This window comes from Aulonocara sp. 'chitande type north' Nkhata Bay, linkage group LG22 (genome assembly GCF_057382095.1).
Source record: "Aulonocara sp. 'chitande type north' Nkhata Bay isolate Kocher_YH1m ecotype deep benthic linkage group LG22, A_spYH_male_GT1.1, whole genome shotgun sequence".
In the NCBI taxonomy this organism is placed as follows: domain Eukaryota; kingdom Metazoa; phylum Chordata; class Actinopteri; order Cichliformes; family Cichlidae; genus Aulonocara; species Aulonocara sp. 'chitande type north' Nkhata Bay.
In genome coordinates, this window is record NC_141364.1 from 5,690,803 (window position 1) to 5,704,371 (window position 13,569).

Sequence of the window (13,569 nt, forward strand, 5' to 3'; positions counted from 1 at the left end):
AAAAATAAGAGGCAGTTTGAGAATTATGCTGCAAGCGAACTCCATCAATGTCTGTCAATTAACCAATATTGCTGCCTCTTCTTTAATGAAACTCTCTATTTCCCCTCCAGCTAATGTCAGGACTGATGAATTTGATTTCCGATGAAGTGGTCATGTCCCTGACAGATTGGCGCTGATGCTTTTTTGTAATACTCGGCCAAGATACGGTCTCAGATGTGGATCTAGTTCAGACTCGGGCGAAAATGTACTGACATACGTTTTGAATAAAACATGAAGCAAGCTTGATTTGTCTTATCTTGTAAGACAACACGTGCACTTTTTGAAGCTGTGCTTGAGTTGAACAGAGTGGAAAAAATGTATTAGGGATGCTTTGCTTGTATTGATTCACGGTGCCTTTGCATAATTAAAGTCTAAATTCAATAAAGTATTCTGATTCTGATTCATACAACCCCAATTCCAAAAAAAGCCCGGAAGTGCCGTAAAATGTAAATAAAAACCGAATTCAATGATCTGAAAATCTCAAAGTCATGTTTTATTCACAGCAGTGAATCAAAGACAAATTTGTTGTTTATACAGAGATATTTCAATATCTGATTTAAAAAAAAAAAAAAAAAAAAAAATATATATATATATATGTATATATGTATATATATATATATATATATATATGTATATATATATATATATATATATATGTGTATATATATATATATATATATATATGTATATATATATATATGTATATATATATATATATATATATATATATATATATATATATATGTATATATATATATATATATGTATATATATATATATATATATGTATATATATATATATATGTATATATATATATATATATATATATATATGTATATATATATATATATGTATTTGTAGTACAACGGAGATATTTTAGCTTATTGTGCAGTCAGCCTCTTTTATATTTTATAAGCTTGACACATTCAGGAGCAGCATATGCAGCAATTTATTTCAATTTATTCACTATAAAGATCATTCATATTCAGCCTACTGCGTGCGTGTCAATACATCCATGGTACAAATTATGTGATAGAAATAGACACGAGTCAAGACGCCGGTTTAGCTTACTAGGATGAGCAGGAGACCATATGCTGTATGGCAGCCAGCCCGGGTTCAAATCCGACCTGTGGCCCTTTGTCTTTCCCTCTCTCTTCCTCTGTTTTCCTGTCACTCTTCACTATATTTATTGAAAAAGGACAAAAAAAAAAATTAGAAATAGCCTTTCTGTTCCTTTCTTATCAATGAGATAGATAGATATTTCTGTAGTAATATCACATGAAATTGATTGATCGAAACCTTTTACTGACAATTAATCATTTAATGGAATTATAAATCATTCATGATTTTTAATGGAATATATGTGTAGGTGTGAAGTGGGCAATTTTCACCAACCATTATTTTTGTGTTCCAGTAACACTTTGAGTTACTCAGTGACAGTTTTTCATGTTAGAAGTCTAATCGATCACGTAAGCTCAGCTGAAAAATGTTAAAGACGGAGAAATCTGAGCTAGTCTCCGTCTGGAGCACCGGTGTTTTCGGGTCTCAAAATGCTTCTTAAACATATTCATTTGTGACATCACCAACTTTTTTCTTTCTCATCCAGTTAGAGTCAGTTCCTGGATTGCCTTTATTTCTGAGAACAATCATTCTTGAGTTTCAGAACTTTTTTCTGTTTGTTTTGTTTGTTTTTGACCATTTTGAACTAATCAAACCCACAGAGCCGGATGCTCCAGACACTCCAGTAGTCACATTTATTACTTCTTTAATCAGCACAGCATTTTTAGCTGCACCAGTGTTATTCAAAAAGAGTTGTTTGTTTTTTTTGTTTGTTTTTTTCTAATGATAAATCAGGCTTTTAACATAATTAACAGTCATCACGTAACATCATGTATCACTGGGGCAAAGGAGTGATGGTTACTGAAAACGGGGCAGCTTTGAAGCTTAAAATCTTTAAATTATTTATGATGAGTGATTCTAGGGATCATTCACTAGCGTGATCAATTCACTACTATATTACTTGAAAACACCCCATAGATACTCAGTGTCCTACTAACAACATTACTCTACAGTGAAATGTTAAAAATGCAGGATACAGCTTCAGGGAAGCCACTTTTCCTTATTTTCCCTTTTTCTTAGTCACTCACCGACTTCATGTATATGGCAAAGGTTTCAAATAACGAGGCAGCATCAAAGGTAGCAACCCTTTGATCACCTTTTGAATTCCAACACTTGTAATTTTCATCTGGAACATCCCCTCAAGTCCGATTTCTAACTTGAACATGCGGAGTCCCCACGACTTAACAATCCAACAGTAAAGGTAAAAAGTAGGAAAACTGTGAAACTTGTAATCTTTGCTGCTGCTGCTGCTAATGTGTGTGTGCGACTCACTAAATAAGCCATACACAGACTCTATCCATGAGCATGATGCAACAGCAAGCGCATCGCTAAACATATCGTGCTTTTCTTTGCCTGTCCAACTCAACTCAGGAGTGACTTCACTCTCAATTCCAAAATCTGACTTCCAAGGTTAATGGAATCCAGTATAAATACAACAGTCCCATCGATCTAATGTTAAAATCTTCTGTTTGCCATGGGCAGCCAGTCAGAAGAAAGTTATTGTAAATGAGGAGGAGCCTTCAAAGGAGGGGTGACAGTGGATGAAGTGCACCCAGTATAGGCCCAGAATAAGATTAAAGCAACATAATGTTACCCTGTTTTTAAAGCTTCTGTATAAATATCGTTTATTGTGATTATAATTATTGTGAAAATCATATGAACAGGGGCATAATTTCCAGAGGTTTAGGGGGGTCATGACCCTCCAAAAATCAGACCCAACCAATAACCCCCCCCCCCCCAATAAAATTATGAATTATCTTGCATAAAATGGCTGTTGATTTTCTTTACTCATTTCAGTTATTACCAACAAAATAGTTGCATGTTTGCATGTTTAATCATCTTGAAATTTACCCAGATTTATTTATTTAGACAGAGATCTTGACACCCCCCCCCCAATGTTCAGCACAAAGTCACGCTGATGCATATGAAGCTACTATCAGTCTACAAACACAAATATGGAGTTTGGAGTGAACATAATGACCATTTTAGTCACAGCAGATTTATTTTGAGCTCTGTTCACATATTTATATCCAACTTTGATAAAACTGACTATATTTTCTTCAAAGCAGAGCAGTGAAAGGAAATTCTGCCCGCTTTACTAAGAATAGAGAACAGGTTCTATATGCAGTGTACACTATATTTAAGTCTTATCTGCCTCGTGAGCCTTCTCCATCTCCTGCTGCGTAGTATTATGAGCAACTTAAGTCAGGTCATACAGAGGTTTTATATATCCTCAGAAAATGATGTGACTACTTCATTAGCACCACTTTGATTTAACTGAGTTCGACTTGATTCTTATGGCACTTTTAAATCACAGACTATTATTTTTAGCAAGCTGGGTCCATTTTCCTGCTCAGTGGAACTACAGCATATCCTCATAGCCTCTCTGGGGCTCAAACAGACTCCTTTCAGTCATAAGTTCACCTCTTTAACCTCTGTGCAATTCATCTTTATAAAGTTGTCACAGAGATGAACAAGAAGGAGAGACTGTGCAAGATGACTGAATTCCCCCTGAGGTACGTGTGTCTCAGCCATTTTTCTCCTGCAGTTTCTCTCGGTTCCCGCTCTTGAAAGAAAGCAATACCCAGCACTGTTCTCTTTTCCAGTCTTTTGTCGCCCGCTCCCCTGATGCTGCTGCTCAGGATGTTTATAGATCTGAGGAAATCTGAGGGGATCTGACAGCCATGGGGAGATTCAGGCGAGAGCAACCGAAATGGAGAAGCCTCGACTGGAGAGATGGCTATAATGGAATCACTCACCGCCTCTGTGGAATAATGATCGCAATTAGTGGTGAATAAAGGGGAGATTACTGAAGGAGCGGCTGCTCTTTAGAGGAAGTCTTGTTTTCAGCAGCCTGCTGTCAGTTCAGGGCTCAAACATGTTGTACAAAAAAAGACATTTATTGTGTCATTAAATAGTTTATAAATAGGTCATCTTTCTCTTAACCAAGGCCATCTAGATCAGTTGCTCAGTTTAATGTCTGGTGGTTGTTTTCCTCACATTTCTGACGAGCTGAAAAGAAGCCCAGACAGAGAGTTTTCCATCCACCAACATTAGATCTCGCTGCCTCTCTCGTGTGTTCACTTCCCTTTGATATGAGGCATCAAAAATGGACTACACTGGATTTGGGGGTTTTGAAGTTCACATTTTCAAACAGAATCTTCTTACTGCCACCTGGAGCTGCCAACTTGTAAGCTACTTTTACTGTCTCCTCAAACCACTCCAGGACCCCTATAGACCAATTATTGTCCACTCTGTACAACAAATATATAACTTTGGTTTCAGGAAAAAGTTTTAAAAATGAGAACAAGAGTACGTTCCCTCAATCAGAATACTCACATTAGTGCACATGCTGCAGAACACTTTGCACTATATGCGAGTCGTAGAACATGAGCAGTGCAAGTTGTGCTCTTACTCTGGAGTTTGGTTGTTCCCTCCACGGTTGTATTGGGAGAAAATGCAAACACACCCTCAATAAGCACAAATATTTGACCACAAAGCATGCAGTTAATTTGATATGCTGCTTAGCGATACTGGTGACACTGAAAGCAGAGCCAATAAGAACCCAATGAGACTTGATAAAGAGACAAACTGTTATTTTAATAATGGAATTGGAATCACTAAGTTCTTATGAATTTGCATCCTTACTTATAACATATATGTAGATATATTGGTAAAAACACAAATCACTGACAGCACCATCAGCACTGGGAATGTATGCATTCTGCTGCTGGCAGAAGACTTTCTTGTGGTCCAACATCTAAACAAAATAATGTACAAACTCATTTTTTTGAGTGCAATAAGTGCTGGATTATGGTAGTGCACTGCAAAGCTGCAGGTTATGTGCAAGCGTGTGAACACATACTTTTACTAAAAACACTGGAATAAGTTAAGTAGAGACAAATGAAGTTTTGAGTTTGAGTATTTCAATAAGTACTCTATAAAGCATTGGTGTAGGCAGACAGCACTTTATTATTAAGCAGCAAGTCAGAGAAATAAATAAGGTTTAAGGTAGGCTATAGGGTGGGAGTGTATTATATAACAATTATACTTTTCTAAGAGTGCATATTCCATTTTTCTTTTGTTAGTGCTAGACACCATAGCAATAAATCATAAACTATCATGACTGTCCTGTTTAAATAAGTGAATAAAAAAATGCCACAAAATGACAATATTTATTATAAAGAAAAAAAGTGAAGTGATGTTATTAGAAAGTGGCAAACATCTATGCAGTGAGGAGACCAGGGCTGAATGAAACTCGCCACATTACAGAAGATCATCATCTTTAAACTTTACCAACCTTACCAAGTCATTGTTATGTAACCTTTATTTTAGGATGTAAAGCTGTCTTTTTCTTTTTTCCTCACTAAAGCTAAATATTCATGTAACATGAATAAATTTGACACTCCAGTGTGATCCTGTTTTCCCACAGCTCTGTGTGGATTTACGTGCAGGTATGATGATAAAAGAGAAATGAAAGAGTCTCAGTAACCCTGAAGAGGAAAACATCTTCTGTTTGAGTGGATGATGTAAAGCTGTGTGAATGTAAAGGAACCTTCAGTCACAGCATGAGTCAGTCAGTGGTCAGCTAGTGTTAATGGCACTGCTGCTGGGTGTACAGTGTGATATTAGAGATTAAACCCTATAGCTTCCTGTTCCCTACCTCCGAGGCCACCCTTTCTACTCTTAAATGCTATTTTGATTATGCTTCTTAACATTTAGTTTGTCATCATCTCAGGAGGTAGGCGGTGTTTAGCACAGCAGGACTTTTCTCACAATGTCAGGTAAGCTGGCAATGACAAAAGTGATTTAGCAGACAGAGCAGATGAACATTTACTGCACTGTGAAAAAAGCACAAGTTCATTCTCAAACAGGTCCAACATGCCATTTTTGATCAGTATATTTGTACAAGAATGGTATTGGATGGACATATATTTTTATTTTATTATTATTTTTGTTATTTCAGCTTCCTTTGCGGTTTGTGACCCAAACGTGGGACTGGATACTATAGGACAGCAATGTATTCAAACACGAGACCCAGAGTTAGTAAGAACAATTGGCACAAATGAAAACCTTTCCAGTTTTAACTGATCATGAAGTTACAAAATCTGATGTTTAAGCTGCTTTAGGCTGCCTGCAGACAAATCATCATCTTCCATGCAAACTATGGGTAACTGCGGCAACGGGTGAGTGATTAAAGTGATCACAAGGATTTTTTTGGAGTAGCTCCCTCCTTACCGCCAGTTTCACCTAGCAACGGCCCGAAACTTTTAACAACCACTCCCGAGCCATTTGGGGAATACAAATGTTTTATTAGCGACCAGAGCTTGCCAGGATGTTGCAACCAGTATCTAGGCCTGTGTGACTGAGGCTTTAGTGTCTGTACATCTTTTAGCCCACTAACACACCAGCTACACTTTTCATGCTGTGTCTGAAATAATCATTGTCTGACCATAAATTTAAAAAAGAAATCTCTGAGCATACTGATGTTACTGCAAAGTAACATCAAGCAACTCTAAGTCTCTAAGTAAGTCGTTGACAGCTTGTAGATTTTGAGTTGTCAGACTTTATCAACGTAACTACATAACATAGCAAAAAATAAATAAAAAATAAAAATCCCACCTTAACCCATATTAGCACTACAGCATTTGGTCTTGACAAGTGTTGGTCTTGCCGCACTGCCCTCGTCTCAGACGTGACAGGAGTGACATTATCTTCTGGTTCTATGACATGTCTTTAAACACATCTCACATTCAATTTTGCTTTATTTATTTTTATGTTTATTTATTTATTTATTTTCACTTCATCACCAGGTAGCTGCAGGCACAGAGTTCAGAGTGAAAAAAGCTGCCTTTGTGAGGAAAATGTCAAATGTGCACAAAAGGATGTCTACGCATGTGGCATATATCGACGTCGTTTCAAATACTGTGTCAAACTGCTTAAAACAAGCACAATTGACAATGTGCTACAACGATAGTGTAGTTTTAGATGCTGATAGCAGTGTAGCTGTCAGAATCTTTAAGAATCAGAAGCTGCTGCGGTGTGACCTGCTTTCTTTTAAAATGAGATGGCAGTCTGTGCTGGGGTACCACTGAGCTGAATTCAATATAAATTCATCAAGATTCTGCTGAACACATAATGGCCGCAGTAGGATGACGTTTGTGTCAACTTTTATGATATGAGATATGAAAGAGGTATGCACTGAAACACCTAATGCCCTAAATTGAAAGCACAGAATTGTCCTTATTTTTCTGTCAGAATTGATCAGTATGACAGCTCGTACTAGTAATCCAATGGTCTGATCTGTAGTAATCTGTGGCCACAAAGGAATGAGGCTTTTCCTGAGGTAATGCCCTTTTTAATCGATCAGATGTAGACCTAGGCATCTGGGTATTGATTGTTTGGTCAACACTAAAACATGAGGCACACTTTCATGTTCAGTAAACACAAAATTTAACAGAAATACACACTCAGATATACACACACTCACTGTATATATTAAACTTTATTCATGTGACACACTACAATAATCAACTTTTCTTTTGTCAGCTCATCATTGATCTAATAATATACAGGGTGGGCCATTTATATGGATACACCGTAATAACATGGAAATGGTTGGTGATATTAAAGTCCTGTTTGTGGCTCATTAGTATATGTGAGGGGGCAAACTCCTCAAGATGGGTGGTGACCATGGTGGCCATTTAGAAGTCGGTCATCTTGGATACAACTTTTGTTTTTTTCCATAGGAAGAGGGCCATGTGACACATCAAACTTATTGGTAATGTCACAAGAAAAACAATGGTGTGCTTGGTTTCAACGTAACTTTATTCTTTCATGAGTTATTTACAAGTTTCTCTTTGTTCACAGCCATTGACATGTCGAAGAGGTTAACACGTGAGGAGCGGATCGAAATTGTGTTGATATCTGGTGAACGCAGTAACCGGGTCATTGCAGCAGATTTCAATAGGAAGAATTGTTGGTGATGTAATATCCAACGGTGTATCCATATAAATGGCCCACCCTGTATAGTCTAATGCAGGGGTCTCAAACTCCTGTCCTCGAGGGCCTACTAATTGTATTCAGGTGTGTTGCTACAGGGACACATGGAAAAGGACACCGGCCCTTGAGGACTGGAGTTTGAGACCCCTGGTCTAATGTCACATCTTTATTATTTTTTTTAATGTGGTCATAATAAATGAATAAATAATCATCTGCTAAAGCAGTGTTTTCCAACCACTATGTGCTGTGAGAAATGATCAGGTGTGGTCAGGTATACTGGGGACAAACCGAGCCAATACCTGGTGCGCAGGGAAAAATTCTCAATATACTTTCTGCAACATTTTTATTTGGTGATGTGCCGTGTGATTTTTCTAATGTGAAACAATAAGGTTGGGACACACTGATATAAAGAAGTTGTTACTGAGTTAATCCAATAGCACAGGTTCAGTGTTATCTGTGCACCAGTCTCTTCATAACACATTGCACAAACAATGCCGCTGTACAGAAAAGGCTGAGGTTAAAAATTAATATTCATTTAATCAATAAAGCAATCACTGTAATCTGCAGAGTAATCAAAAGTGACTCAAAGGGGGGAAAAAAGGGAGAAGGTTAGTAGTGAAGAAGGTAGTGATTGAATAAAGCATACTGGATAGTGAGGACTAATAGAATGAGTGACTCTTGCACATTTAGACAAGTCCTGTGTCTAATCAGAGTACAAACTAATAACATGTCTGCTGCTAAAGACACAGGAGGATGAAAGGCACAATGCCAACCCTCCCTCTGTTTTATTCCATCACTCATCTCGTCCCCCAGCACATTGAGGCACTCAACGGCCTTAACAAGCTCTCCCACGACATTTACTGGAGCTTAATGGATAGAAAATGTGTGTCTAAGTGTGCAGCGTCTGTGTGCTTTTCTCTGATAATGAACAGATGCCTTTGACTTACTTATGAGTTTCTTAAAGCCACATCTTTAAAAGAAAGGGAGTTTTAAAATTATTTGACAACCTTTGATGTACAAATAACAGCAGCTACTAGTGGTTCTCTCAGTGCTAATGCAGACACAACCTTTGGCTTTTTGAAGACTGTCACAAGGCAAGATTTCCACATATGTAAAGTTTATTAAAAATAACACATTTGCTCTCACTGTACCCAAGCTGTAAGGGGATTACTGTAAAGTGTGGTAATCTAACCCAGATTTAAATATGCAGATATCACTTGAAGACTACAGTAGATAAACAGACTCTTAATTTGCCAATTAAAGTAAATTTCAATGAAATATAGTTCGTCTTTGAAATAATGAGGGCTCTTGAGATGGATGGCTGTTTTGAAGTACATTAAAATGGCCAGGAAAACTTAACAAAGTGACATCAAAGCTACTTCACGGACGACAGGATGTGAAGTTCTGCATTTCATGTCTTTGTATCCACAGTGTCTTGAAGGGAGACGTAATAAGAAAAAGCTTACTTTGCTGCAAACAGCCCTGATTTCTGTCTAGTTTTCACATTTTAACAACACATTTTGAAAGTTGCCAAGTTTTCACACTTGTTAGTCTGAATAAAAATCCAAGAAGACTCACCTGGTTTGAAGGTTTTGTTTACTTTTGGCAAGACTAGACTATACTCTTTCCCTCTGTTCCAAGTCTAATCTAATCTAATCTAACATTTTTGAAATCAAACCTTTTGAAACCAGAGTTAGAATAAGAAAAGTTAATAAAGCCCAATGTGCAGCTGTGATGATTTGAGCTGAAGAGGGTAAAATTAAATTGGAAAAAACTCAAGATGAATTAAAACTAATTACAACCTAATATAAGCCAGCTCCAGTACCACAGCTGTAGCACCTCATGGTACTGCATTTCCCTTCACATTAGAGTTCACATGTTTTATCTTTTATCATTAATAACAATGGAAAAGGAGGAAAAACACACACGCTCACAAAAAGAACACCTTAGCTTTAATCTGAACCTGGCCCATTATGATGCCACGTTTATAATGAAATGTGGAGAAAGATGATTTGATCTTCAGAAACGCTAAGCATAGAAAACAAGAAGGCATGAGTCTGCAGGAAATGTTCATGTGTTTTGGTGTAATGGAGTAATTCCTCTAATGGTGCAATAATCCAATTTCCAAATAGCCTCTGTCTGCATGTCGCTCTCTAATACTGCATTACTAATGGAGAAGAGGAGCAGATACAAATGTTTGAGGAATAATGTGGCGCTAATGTTTGAAATCCAAGTAAAATTTCAATTCAACACTGCTGTAAACTGTGAAAAACGCTCAAGATTACAATAGTGATAATAGATTCATGTCATGCCAACAAGCACCAAACGAGGCTTACGGAGCGTTTGACACAGTATTATGGCAGCGTGCACACCACAGCCTGTGGAAACATCATTTCTTTTCATTCAGAAAATCTTCCAGCTGGCAAAGCTGCCATGTGAAAATGTAATTTTCCAAACCTCCTGATCTCAGATCTACTATCAGCCAGTGATAAGCTGGAAAGCCTTTTTCTAGGATCCCCATTCAGTAATAGAAGCTCTGGCTCCTGATTAATCGCTTTCTACACTCTCCCTCTCTGATGGCCTGTGATAAAAAAGCAAACAAATTCAAATTGCAGCTGTGAACAACCCAGGAGTTTGTGAATTAAATATGAACAAAGCCTGCCATGTGGGCAGGTGGCTGGGCTAAAGAAGTGACTGACAAGCTGGAGATGTAACTGGAGATGTGGGCAGACAGACAGGCAGGCAGCAGAGATGGGAAGACATTAAACGGGGAGATGGGAAAACCGGCACGACGACAGCCAGACGATGGAGTCATGGGGAGGGGGGGTGGGGCGGCGGGACTGATTGACAGACTCGAGGAGAAGGACGGACGGACGGGCGGGCAGATAGACAGCTGTGAAGGTCGACAGGTTCTCATACAGTGAGATTGCGTTACCCCAGCAACGAACAGCTGATCAGTCACTCACAGATCACAGAGTTCAGTTCAATCTTTATTGTCCCCGGGGGACAATTAGGAAGGGCAAACGGGCAGACACATGGACAGGGAGACAGAGGGGGGAGACAGGATGGCAGGGACAGACAAACAAGCAGAGAGACGGTGGCTCAACGCACTGCTGGACATTCAACACACAATCCTGCTGCAGCCATGCCGCACGACACTCTGGTGTTGTCATAACAACTAAAACCCCACATCAACATCGTTACTAGATGTGAGGCATAAATTTAGACGGGATATATAGGATGTTATCTCATATTTGGCAGAGAAACAAGAAAAAGAGCAGGTGACAACGATGAGGAAAACGATGAAAAGTGGGAAGACTGAGCTAAGCAATGCCATCCAACAATATATCGCACCTGGAAGTTCTTCCCATTCAATTTAGTATCAACAAAGTCATTGACAAACTGATGCTAGGCAGCCAGTGCGGTGGAAAATTCACTCCAGGTTGTGGTGGAATACTCTTTCTTGCTTAGGAAGCTTCTTAACTGAGTTAGATGACCTGGAAACATTTAAGTTGCAGTCATGATAAGAGCTTGTTCTATAAACGCAATGCAAATGCAAGCTCTAATAACAGTGTCTATTTTTTCTCCTCTTAAAAACCCCATAATAATCTTCCAAAAAAAGGGTAGAAGATATGTGATCCACTATGATTGTTTCTCTCACTGTATTAGCCACTGGGATAGGTTGGCGTTCTAGCCAGGGTGTAACCCCACGTTTTGCCCTCTGACAGCTGGATAGACCCAAACACTCCTCAACCCTAAAATGGATAAATTGTTAAGGAGATGGATGGATGGGTGTGGTTTTCCTCTGATGCACTAGTTTCCAGTGCAAATGAATGTACATCTACAAGCTGCTTTGCAACACAACTCTACCCCAGCTCCTCCTCGCCATGCTGTATCTAACGTGCAGTAGAATCAGCTGCCTGGTATCAGGTTCAACCAAAAAGCAATCCAGGCCAAAATACACATCCATTTATCACATCATCACCCCCTCCCATCCCCTACACCCCTCAACACACCTTTGAAAAGTAAATGATTTTATCCATTTTGTAGTTTAATTGGAAACGTGATAACGCATTGTCCCGGAACATATTTTTCAATTAAGCCATTTTACAGAGGCAGCTGTCATTCGGGGACAATGATGGCGCTATCCGAGCAGACCCACATTTTCAAGCAGAGCAGGTTCACGTAACCGTGCCCAGACAAAGCACACAGCGATTGAACTAGTCAAACAAACTGAACTTTGGCAGTTCGGCGCACTCAGGCACATTACAGATATTCCAGCATGAGTACACCCTTAATTAGTGTCATTGATGCTGGCTCTGTTCTGTACAGGAGGGTCTGGCTGCCGCCTTCTGCTTGCTGTGCAAAACCATGGAAGGGCAAAGAGCATCCAGAACAGAGCAATAATGGCAAATTTAATTAGTGTGGATGGAAATAACGATCTTCTTTCAATTGTAACTCATATTTAGTGTCTGCAAACACTCATGGATGTAAAAGGCAATCACACAGTCTTTTGCAGTTTTAGTCACTTTAGTAAAAAGCAAAAAGGTATTGTTAATAAATGTTAATACAGGATGGATTTATTTTTATAATTTAGGTTTAAACACAGTACATTTATTTTTCCTATGTTTTCGTTTTTTGGGACCATCCAGAGGTGGACTAGCTGCTGTGTTTCAGGTCACTGTCCTGCTGCATAACCCTAGTTCACTTCAGGCCACAAACTGATGGCCGGATTCTCTCCTTCAGGATTTTCTGGTAGAGAGCAGAATTCATGGCTCTATTAATTACAGCAAGTCATCCAGGTCCTGAAGCAGCAAAGTAGACCTAGACCATCACACCTCCACCACCATTTGACTGTTGGCATCATTTATTCATGAAATTTTGTGCTAGTTTTGTGCAACAGGACTCAGACCTTCCAAAAAAGAATATTTTCTTGGGGATCATCAACATGTTTTTTGAAAGAGGAGATGAGCCTTTGTGTTCCATTTAAACTCAACTTAACCAAGGAAAGTGATTCCTGCAAAAACTGTATTTTTTATTGACTCTGAAAATCTTTAATATTAAAATTTACCTGATGACCTGAAATATTTAAGTGTGACAAATGTGCAAAACAACTAAGAAAACAGGAAGAAAGTATTCGCATTTCACAGCACTGTATCTGTGTTAGTCTGTGACTCTCAATAGAGAGAAACCGAGTGTGTACGCCTTTATGTTTACTCAGCTTCACACTGTATGAAGTGTCATTCTTTTTCATTCCTTACTTCAAGTTATCAGAAAACAACAAAAGGCAATTGCATCTGACAGAACTCTGCACTCCTCGTGAGGAAGAGGACACACATCTGTGATTTCTGAGTGCTGACACATCTTTTAGTCTAGATGTAGCTGAGGAACAGTTTGAAATTTTCCGA